This window comes from Acyrthosiphon pisum, chromosome A3 (genome assembly GCF_005508785.2).
Source record: "Acyrthosiphon pisum isolate AL4f chromosome A3, pea_aphid_22Mar2018_4r6ur, whole genome shotgun sequence".
In the NCBI taxonomy this organism is placed as follows: Eukaryota; Metazoa; Arthropoda; class Insecta; order Hemiptera; family Aphididae; genus Acyrthosiphon; species Acyrthosiphon pisum.
The window spans coordinates 4076758-4087468 of NC_042496.1; the positions used below are offsets into that span (position 1 = coordinate 4076758).

Sequence of the window (10711 nt, forward strand, 5' to 3'; positions counted from 1 at the left end):
AAATTATAAAAATACATAGGCACAATTTTTTTTTATAAGCATTTAAAGTTCAAATTTTGACTAAATACGTAAAAATTACGGCAATGTTCAAATAATCTTAAACAGAAATTCATAAAAGTTTTTCTTTTTAATTCTAAGATTTGGAAATTTAATACAAGGCTCCTAACATATTTTTACAATAGCAGTTGCAAAATAAAAGGAATACATTGTCACAATTTTTATTTATAAGCATTTAAAGTTCAAATTTATACGAAATATGTCAAAATTGCGAAAATTTGCAAGTAATTTAGTGGTTGAAAAATCGTAAAAATTTTTTCTTTTATAACTAAGTTTTTAAAATTTGGTACAAGGTTCTCCATAAGTTTTTCTTTAAAAATAATATATCCTAGATTGACAAATCATCTCCGTTCAGAATCGTTTTTCGTATACAATGATATAATATCATTGGATTCAAATTTAATTCCATCCATTACAGTAACCCACTTGTAACCTACTGTACAGCAGAGCGACATCCACGACTTACCCGCCTTTTTTTAACTTAATGTTCTATAAATCGAGAGCATAATATAGAATAACAACTCTTACCAAAGTGGTGAATTTTCAAAAAAAAAATGTTGGGGGGTCCCAAAAAATAATATGTACCTATTATTTTTATAAAATGAATGAATGAATTATATATATTATATATATACCAATGTCAATAAATAAATAATTACATGAATAAATAGATCCGTTACTGCTCCTACAGCCCCACAACTTCTGAGCCCTAATTATAAGTTATAATTTATAACATTTAAAATACTATCCTCGTCACCAAGTACCAACTATTTTCATTTGTGTGTAATGTGTATTATCATGAAATATTTTTAAATCATTAATGCATTATTATAGAATAGAATCGCTGTGTTTTTATCATCGTTTGTATCTTTAAGTTTTATAACACGTATCAATGAAGAAAGTGTCGGTATTTCTTGTATGTGAACTACCTATATATTGTTGGGAATTTTATCGGACCTTTTTGTTGTAACGGTATACAGTCCACAATAATATTCCCATCGTTGAGGGCGTTTTAATTTTGATTTTTAGGATGTACCATGTTTTTTATTTTTGTATCATTTTTATTTTTATTATTATTATTATCATTAAAAAATCTTTGAATGTTATTTATTATGTTAGCGCGTTCTTTTGATATCCAATTCTGTGTTATGTTTTGTTCATCTTTATGCGGTATATAATGTATATTATGTATTACAATATTAGTATCTTGAAATTCTGAGTATATTAATTGTGTTACTATAGATCAATTTAATATGTCTATCCCTGAAGCCAAGGTGGGTAATGCAATTTTTTTAATGCTTAATTTTATAGCTTCAACTTTTAGATTGTGAATATTGATGATTAAAGATTCTTGTATTTGGGCGTATGATAGTGTAAATATTTTGTTATCAAGTTACATAATATAGTTTTATAGTTATTGATTATAGCCTATAGGTATCGTTTCTCCCACATTTATTTCTTGTAACGCAAGTTTTGGCTTAGTATCACCATATACTTTGGATATTAAATTTGTTATCCCCTTATTCATTTTGAGGTCTGTAGATATACAGTGACCTATAGCAAAGTTATCTGGGCAATTAAATATGCAATCTTTTAATTCTATAATATTGTTGTTGTTATTCACACTATTTAGCGCGTTTATATTGTTTATTTTTAATTGAATATAATATACAGTATTACCTAAAATAATGTTACTGCCTTTGAAATCAATTAGGGCATTATTTTTGATCAAGAAGTCATTTCCAAGTATGATCACGCTGCAGCTTAATCGTTTTACTGCGTGAGCGTCAACATTGAAGTACCTAGTTATTGTTGATTTCGATTTTAATTTTGGTTGTACCTGCCACACATAGTGGTTTATTATCCGGTCCTGATAGATGTAGTGTACTTGGTGTTACTGTAGTCACTGGCATAGGCGCAAATAGGGGGGGGGGGCTTTAGGGGCTAAGTCCCCCCCAAACATTTCCTACATTTTGTTTTAAGCTTATTCAATATTATCAAAGTAAGGCCCTATTAACCTTATTAGCCCCCCCCCCCCAAATCTCAAACGCTATTTGCGCCTATGGTCACTGGGTAGTAATTCTTATACATATATTTGCCGGGGTCAATTGTTATTGGTATAAGGTAATATCATTAAATTGAGCTTCAATATAAAGAGCATCGGGCATACAGTTAATTTTATTTCTATTTTGATTCCGTATTTCTGTATTTAAAGATGAGAAATTATCAGATGAGTTTAACCCTGTATTTATTTTTTTTGACTTGTTGGTTGAACTTGAACGACAAGTGATCGCGGAACGTCCAAATTTATTGCATAATTGACATATTAATATATTATTATATTAGGTATTTAGGTTTATTTTTAAAGTAACATTCATATTCGGTGTGGTTATTCTTCAAGCATATCGAGCATTGTTTTGTGTGTGTTGAATTATTATTATTACTATTATTGTTATAATTACTGTCATTTTCGTTATATCTAAGAATTGGGTCATATTTAGTAAAATTGTTTTGATAGTTATTATCATTGTTTATCTGAGATAGTTTTAATATACCTATAATTTTTTCTAAATTTTCTATCTCTTCTCGTAATTTGCTATTTTCATTTTTTTATTTTTTAGTTTATTTATTATAATGGTGTATGAGCATATCATCACAAAATGAATAAGTCAATACAAACATTGTTTTTTTTTTAATTTACAGGTTAAGTAACAACCAAACATAATTGATGCTATTATATATTTATAAATTATAATTGTATTACTAAATTAGGTACTATACTAAATGGCAAATGATATTTAAACTTAATAATATTTTCAATATAATGGTCATGACTTCATGCTTTTTCATATTATATCCAAGGTAGTTATAACTTATAATACGGCATGGTAATGCAACTTCACAATCGAAATTTCGATTGTTGTTTATAATCGTCACCGTAACAAATTCATACTTCCAGTATATGATGGTGGAACCAAAGATATTAAAGGAATATAAAGTGCGATACCTACTTAAATCTTGTTATCTTATAGTATATTTTTTTATTAATTTGTAACATTGAGATAAAAAGTACATATTATTTAGTATTAATTATATCCTAATTGTTTGTAGACGATAATAATTACACTATATTATATGGGTATTTATTTATTAATTGTTATATTTAACGGACGAGGCCGATTACATTAAGTAGGTATATGGAAATACATAAAAATAACTACCTATGTATAATGTATACAATATATACTGCAGTCCATAATTTGTGTAAGGTTCCATTTAAATTTAAGTGATCAAATTACTAAGGTATACATTAAAAGAATCAACAAAATTAGTAAAAATTCTATCAATGTTAAAATTGTTTACAAGTTGCAATTAGTCTAATCAGTGGGGGCTTAAGGAGGGGGTGGGGCAAGGATCATGCCCCTCATATTCCAAAAAATAAATAAAAAGAACAAGGGAATGATAGGTACCAAGATCAACTATACAATTTAATTTAATATATTAGTATAAGATTTTGTTTTTAGGGTACCTATATTATAATATTATATTACAACGGTTATTATGATAATATTAGGTGTTTTGTAAAAAAAAAAGGTATTCAAAAAATTTGGTAAGGGGGTCTACGATTTCTAAAAATCTTTCATCAGGAGTTCTTGATCTACAAAAGGTTAAGACCGCTGTTATATTATATTAAATATTAATATACTCGATATCGTTGTAAGTTCTCGTTTTATAGTCGTTATCTTATATTTTCGTGTACCTAGTACGCTAGACGTTAGTACGTATTACATACGTGCATAAGTGCAAATAGGGGGGAGCTGGGGGCTTAATCCCCCCTTAGAGTTTCTATTGCCCCCCAAAAACTATAATTTCACTACTATAATTTAAAAGCATCACTAGAGTTCAAGTATGGATCTGAGGCCCCCCCAAATTTCAAACACTATTTACGCCACTGCATACGTGGTTTTCAAACAGGGACTCTCGGGTTCTCTATTTATAATTCAATTTGGTTAATTTATTATTGTTAATATTATGTTTGACGACTTTCGTGTTTACATTTCAGAGTAATTTACTGTTTCAATGCTTGTCTGTGAATCAGAAACCTCAGAAAGATCCTTTTCAACACTACGACGGCTTAAAAATATATGGTAATTGAAAACATATTTCGGGGGATCCAACATTTTTTTTTATATGAATACTGCAGGACACATCATTTTTACGTCTTGTTACGGTCTCGCTCTTATGCATATCCATCGGGACATTTCTAATTTCTAATATTTTCTATGAATATAAGATACCTATAGATAAAGTAGGATAATTTATCAATTCGCAAAAAATAGGTAATAATTTACAATTGGATTTTGTATTGTTGTTTGTAGACTGTAGAGTTGTTCAATAATGTTCATACTTTGAGATTTTTCTATCTTTTGACTTTTGTACTATTTTGTATAATCGCTTCACTAAATACTTTTCAAATTAAAACATTTGTAAGTTTAATAAAAATAAAGTTTAGTCTGATAGCTGCTTTAAATTTAATATTTTTTTATAAGGGCATATGATTTTTACAAATTTTACCGGCGTTATCGCTATCGTTGCAGTGTATACTGAATAATAGCAGCTGTAGAGTTCATATAAATATAAATCAGAAATGAGTAATTATTAATTAATTATTTTTAAGTACTATTTAGACATAATAATAAAATGTATACTGCTTGATTTTAAGCACTCAATGCGGCGAAAAACCAAAATACATACAATTCGTCGATTATGGCAACTACCGATTTTGGAGACATTAACAGTAAAAACCTTCACAAATCATTATTAGTTAAAAAATACCATATTATTAGGTACTCAATTTCATCGAAACCGAGGCGACGCGTGACGTGACGCGGACGACTGCTGAAATAAACAATGCCGGTAATTATCAATATATTGCATTGATTATGATTTATGAATTATGATCGTTCCAAGTTATGATAATAAGTTTGTAAGATCATATGAATTTAATTAAATGTTTTTGCACAAAATATTTTTTGTAATGCATTTTAATTCAACAATTATTGAAAATGTATTTTACAATTATTGTATACTCGGACACTTTATAATTTTGTGGGCTAGGCCGCTAGGGACCCGTACTTAAGACTTCTGTGGGAACTTATAGTCCCATTTTAATTTTAAATGTTAGTAAAAAAATGTTTGCATATTATTATTATGTATTTTTGATATTAATAAGTTTTTGTATACAGTCTTAAAAGAACAAACTATTATGAGGAACTCATAAGTTAACTTTTTGACCGAAAAATAATTGTTTATCGTTGTAAAATCAATACGAGCTCAGAACATAAAATTAAACATTTAATACATTTTTAACTATAAAATAATTTACAAAATTTTGTGGTTTTGACGTATTTATATAAAAACAAGTAGTTAGGTACCTATTATTATTATGTATTTTTAATATTTTTATAATTTCTGTGAAAAAAATTTATAAAAAATCTTGTCTTTGATTATCATGCCTTTTGACTTAGTTTATTCTGCTTATATATTATACATATTCATACTAAACATCTTCTTATTTTTACCACCCAAAGTACCAACTACATATAGATCTATTTGGCTAACTGCAGAAACCATAATACCTTAAAGTTGAATATTGATTCGTTTTTTCTGATTTAAAAGGCGACGACAGACACAAGAAAAAAACGCATCGTACTCAGATTATTATTTTATTTCATATAATAGTATAGTATCATTTGTAAAAAAAAACGCTTAAAATTGTATTATTTTTGTTGACATATTATAAAGTTTGAGATTAAAATATTGAAAAACGGAGTTCGATGTGGCCTGTAGAATATTACCCTCCATTAGTTAAAAAATAAGCTATCAAATTTGGTTGTTTCTACAGAACAGGATCATTATTCCTGTAAAGCGTATTTTTTTGTACAAAATTACATTAGCACCGGGACTCTTAAGTTATTTGGCAATTTTATAAATAACTGTGAGTTTAATGGCCAACAGGTTAGGTTAGTTATGGAAAGATATTCGTATATATGTACTTGTTTGCAATATCTAAAGATTAGTATATGGTGGAAAAGAAAGATTTCAGGGACAGATGTTATTGATAGGTATTTATTAATAATGTATACAGTGTACATTCACTTTACAATTAGGTATATAATATGCTAATGCTACAATACTATTAGCTTAACATTTTTAAATTTACGATTAAAAACCCGGAATGCGTTTGTGCATATAATTAACCACTCGTTTCCGCAATATGCTGCGTTAATATACGTGTTACATTTGGAAATTTAAAAATTGGACGGGATTCCCGGGGCTTTTTGGAATCCGGGATTGCAATCTCGATATACCTACCTACGTCGGGCTACGTGTGGTATGCAAAATTTCATTTTCCTATAGCCTGAGTGCCCGACTTTATTTACTCAGCTGTTTACTATTCAAATTCTCGATTATGATTTTTACGTGTCGGTAAACAGTATTATTTCATATATTAGAAAAGAAACATAATATACTTTGGCGTATACAACTATATGGGTAACGTAATATCATTGAGTATAGAATATACTTAATGGTAATATATAAACGTATATCTAAACATGTATCTGTAAATCCAGTTCGACTATGAAAAAAATGCTAATAACTCAATTTTAAAGGTTTTTCCTCTATGTAAAAATTATTGTATGTCGTACCTGCATTGCATTTAACACGACCTATTGGTTTTGTCGAGTACAAATTAGTAAAAAATAATTATTATCCAAGGTTGGTAAGTGCTTTAAATGTTTTTTCGGTTTGCTCTATATTTGCCACCAGAATTCATAAAGATACCATATTTTGCTAACTGAATAGCATTGCTCTACCCGATCCTGATGGGATTATACTTCTCTGATTATGTTTTTGCATCATATATTTTAATATATTTTACGTATAGGTATAATTTAAACTTCAATCCATTCCTGTGGGATCTGAAACCAACTCTATGAATACAACGAACGTAGTGGCTGAAGCTTTCTATAGTTAGGCATTTTAATAATGAGAATGTATCTACTATATAGGGTATAACCTGTGCGCTAACGGGACATAATTTATGCGCAAACAAGTTGTAAAAATGTACGCAAATGAGACATCATTTTAGGAAATTTGCGCAAAGTTGGAACGTCCGAAGTCTGTACGATAAGATCACTAAAAATTGAAATATATTGTTTTAACTGTTTTTGATCATGGACTTGGAATTAATTTTTTGCATTTTTAACATGTGTAATTGAGCAATTCATTTGTTGAAGCTAAAATAAAATTATATTTAATTATTTTAATTCATAATAATAGACAATAATAGTAATAGTAGTAGATAAACACGATTGTCCTTGAATGTTATTGGTCGAGATTTGTGTTCCTTATAGCATGGTGCCTAGTTGTTTGAATCAAATATATACCGATATATATAATCGTTTGAGCTACACGCGATACTTGTAGTTGTCATACTCCGAAAAGTCAGTTTAAATTGTTTGATTCCGCCGTTATATTCAAATTTTTTTTTTTTTTTTGAATAGGTAAGTACAACTGTATTTTAAATTTAAATAAAAAACACATTTTACTGTTATGATTTTTCATTTATAAATCCCATTGATATAAAACCATTGTATATTGAAAATATAATACCTATACTTTAAAAGTTTGAAGTAAGTACCCACTATATACCCACGAATTATATTTTTAAATTACAACAAAATAACCAAGATTGTATAGTCCATACAGGGTTTTGATTATAATATATTGATTAACCTATTATGATAATTAAAAGATAAAATTTAACTAGTTTAGTATTAGATTTCCAAAATAAGAAACGTATTATAAATACCTACAAGCATAGGCGCAATTTTTTTATTATTATTATTATTATTATTATTATTTATTTACAAACAAACAGTGAATAAGTACAATAAAGCGATATACATTTGTTTGACACCTTCTTTAAGCAATTGCTTGTGTTGAAGGTGGTGAGTTCATAATATCTTAATATCTAAAGTTTACACCGATCAGTTCTAATATTAAATTATTATTAATTTGGGTTAAATTTATGGAGGTGCTAGAATTATGTCGACTAAAGTGATCAGTGGGGGGTTTCGCCCCCTACACCTCCCATCATTCATACACCTTCGCATTAACCTTAATATAAACAATTACTTATAACACAATACATTATTATCTAAATTATTGTTCTGATAAGTGATATTATTATTATTATTATGATTATATGAAAATTATAAGGTCTTAGAAATAATTGTTTCCAAATACATATGGCATAATATTATTATAGTCAATAAAAATTCGATGATGGTATCAAACATTTAGGGGTGCAAATATGAATTTTGGGGGTACATAGCAACCCCCAAATTTCGCCAATGCCTACAAGTGTATTTATTATTTGTAATCAATGGTGGTATAAGTGGTATATAGATACGGTACCTTTATGATAATCCAGTGACACGGTCGTGGTATGAACTAAGTAAAAAAAAAGGCGGGTAAGTGGATGTCGCTCTGCGGTACAGTAGGTTACAAGTGGGTCACTGTATAATGTATAGTATTAAATTTGAATTCAATGATATAATTTCATTGTACGAGAAAAACGATTCTGAGCGGAGACGGTTTGTCAGTCTAGATATCAGACATACATATTATAGGTACCATACTTATCTATAGTATTGTTAATAATTTTCAAATTAATCATATCACAATATCCATTAGGTAACGCAACAATAGATTTCCAAAATAAGAAACGTATAATAAAATAATTACAGGTATCGCGGTGGCCGGTAGGCATGGTTTGTCGTTAAGCATCAATAAAAGTTTAATAATGAGAGCTAATTATTCAAATAATGCATGTACAGATATCTGTAATATGTACTCACATTATGACAGTAATTTATTACCTCCCATAACAACGATTAAATAAAGCTACAAAATGTATAATATTATAATGACCCGTTATAAAAATTGGTATGATAACAATATTTGTATATGATAATATATTGATATAGGTGTATTAAAACTTGAAATTTGAACCATATAGTTTCCTTCCCTATATTGGTAGGTATCGCTTGCAAAGTATGAATTTAGGAGTTGAAATTCACAATCCTTCGTATTTTTTAGTGTTGGACATTTACATTTTATTTCGTGATTCTCCTATCATAAATTCCTATCATCCATTATTACAAATTAATATGGAATCTTTATTAGGTGGCTACGGACTAAGGTAATACCTAATGGTATTTGATTCTTGTTATAATAATATTGGAAATCTGTAATTAACTCAGATTAAAATTTAAAAGTATGCCTAAGTTAGGTGACAAACCTACGTTGACATTGACTATATCTATTTAAATATCTTGCAAATAGTTTATTTTACATCACGATTATTAAATAATTCTTAACGACATGTAATACGCGCGTTTACGAATGTATATACTTAGCATTTCCCACTGTCCCACCGGGCCAGTCCACCTCTAAAGTGAGTAATCATTTGATTTGACATATTATGAAAATGTATTATTAAACAATGAAACTACGGTGTTTTAATTTCTGTGGCTATTAGCATTCAACTGAGATAGAGAAGTCCCTGATTTACGAACTAGGTACCTAAATAAATAAGTATTTATATATATATCTCTTATTTTCATCAAGTAACCAAGTAGGTATAGTTTATTATGTTGATTAATATATTGCAAGCCCTCCTTTGATCGCCGGCCCCCCTTCCAGTGTTTGGAAGGAACGAGTTCCAAAAGGAACGGATTCCTGGAACGAACTCCTGTTTATAAAAAAAGAACGAGAAAATAAACTAGTTTTAATTTAAAGGAAAAATAACAAAATTGTTCGTTCCTTTCTAGTTCCAATAATTTATACAGACAAGTATGTAAATAATTGAAATTAAGATATATTTTTCTTAAAGTGTTTAATGTATATTGCTAATTAGTGATCATTATCGACTATCGACGTTATACAATCGATATACGTTGGCCAACAATTTAATTTTAAAGAAAACCTCAAAATAGAATTATAAAATATGAACGTACTTGTATATTATATTAGAATTAAAAACTAAAGAAGTACCTATGCATATGAAAAAAAAAACATTAATGATTAAGTAAGAATTTTTATTTTGTTTGGAACTAAAAAAAGAACTCGTTCATTTTCCAAAGGAACGACAAAGGAACGAATTCTTTTTTTAAGGGACTTGCCAAACACTGGCCTGACCTAAGCATAGGACTCGGCGCCACTGGGCCGACGACTGCGCCAGGCGAATGATTTACGACGATCGGAGCGTAGGTGACGAAGCAGTGCTTCGATACAATTTTCTCGTTGATAAGCCTCGATCTGACGTCGTCCAAGTGCAATAGTTATAATTTTATTATGTGCGTGCGATTAAAGGATTGATTTAAGTGCACTGGGTAGCGAATATCGGACGGAATTTTTTTTTTATTACACTTCTACCGAGCAAACAGTATGTGCGATAAGACGAGTCGAGTCTGGTATGAATTACTATAAAAGCTTGTGGCCATGGTGATGATGAGGCACATACCTAGAGCACCGCTCAGTGTCAGCCCGGTTAATCGAAAAATCGCGACATCGACAATTATAA

The 10711-nt window shown here is 29.0% G+C and overlaps 1 protein-coding gene across 1 annotated transcript in view; it reads left to right on the plus strand.

Moving 5' to 3' along the window:
• The window catches only part of LOC100569852 (esterase E4), a 111322-nt gene that overhangs the window by 66769 nt on the left and 33842 nt on the right, over positions 1-10711 (plus strand). The window lies entirely within an intron of this gene.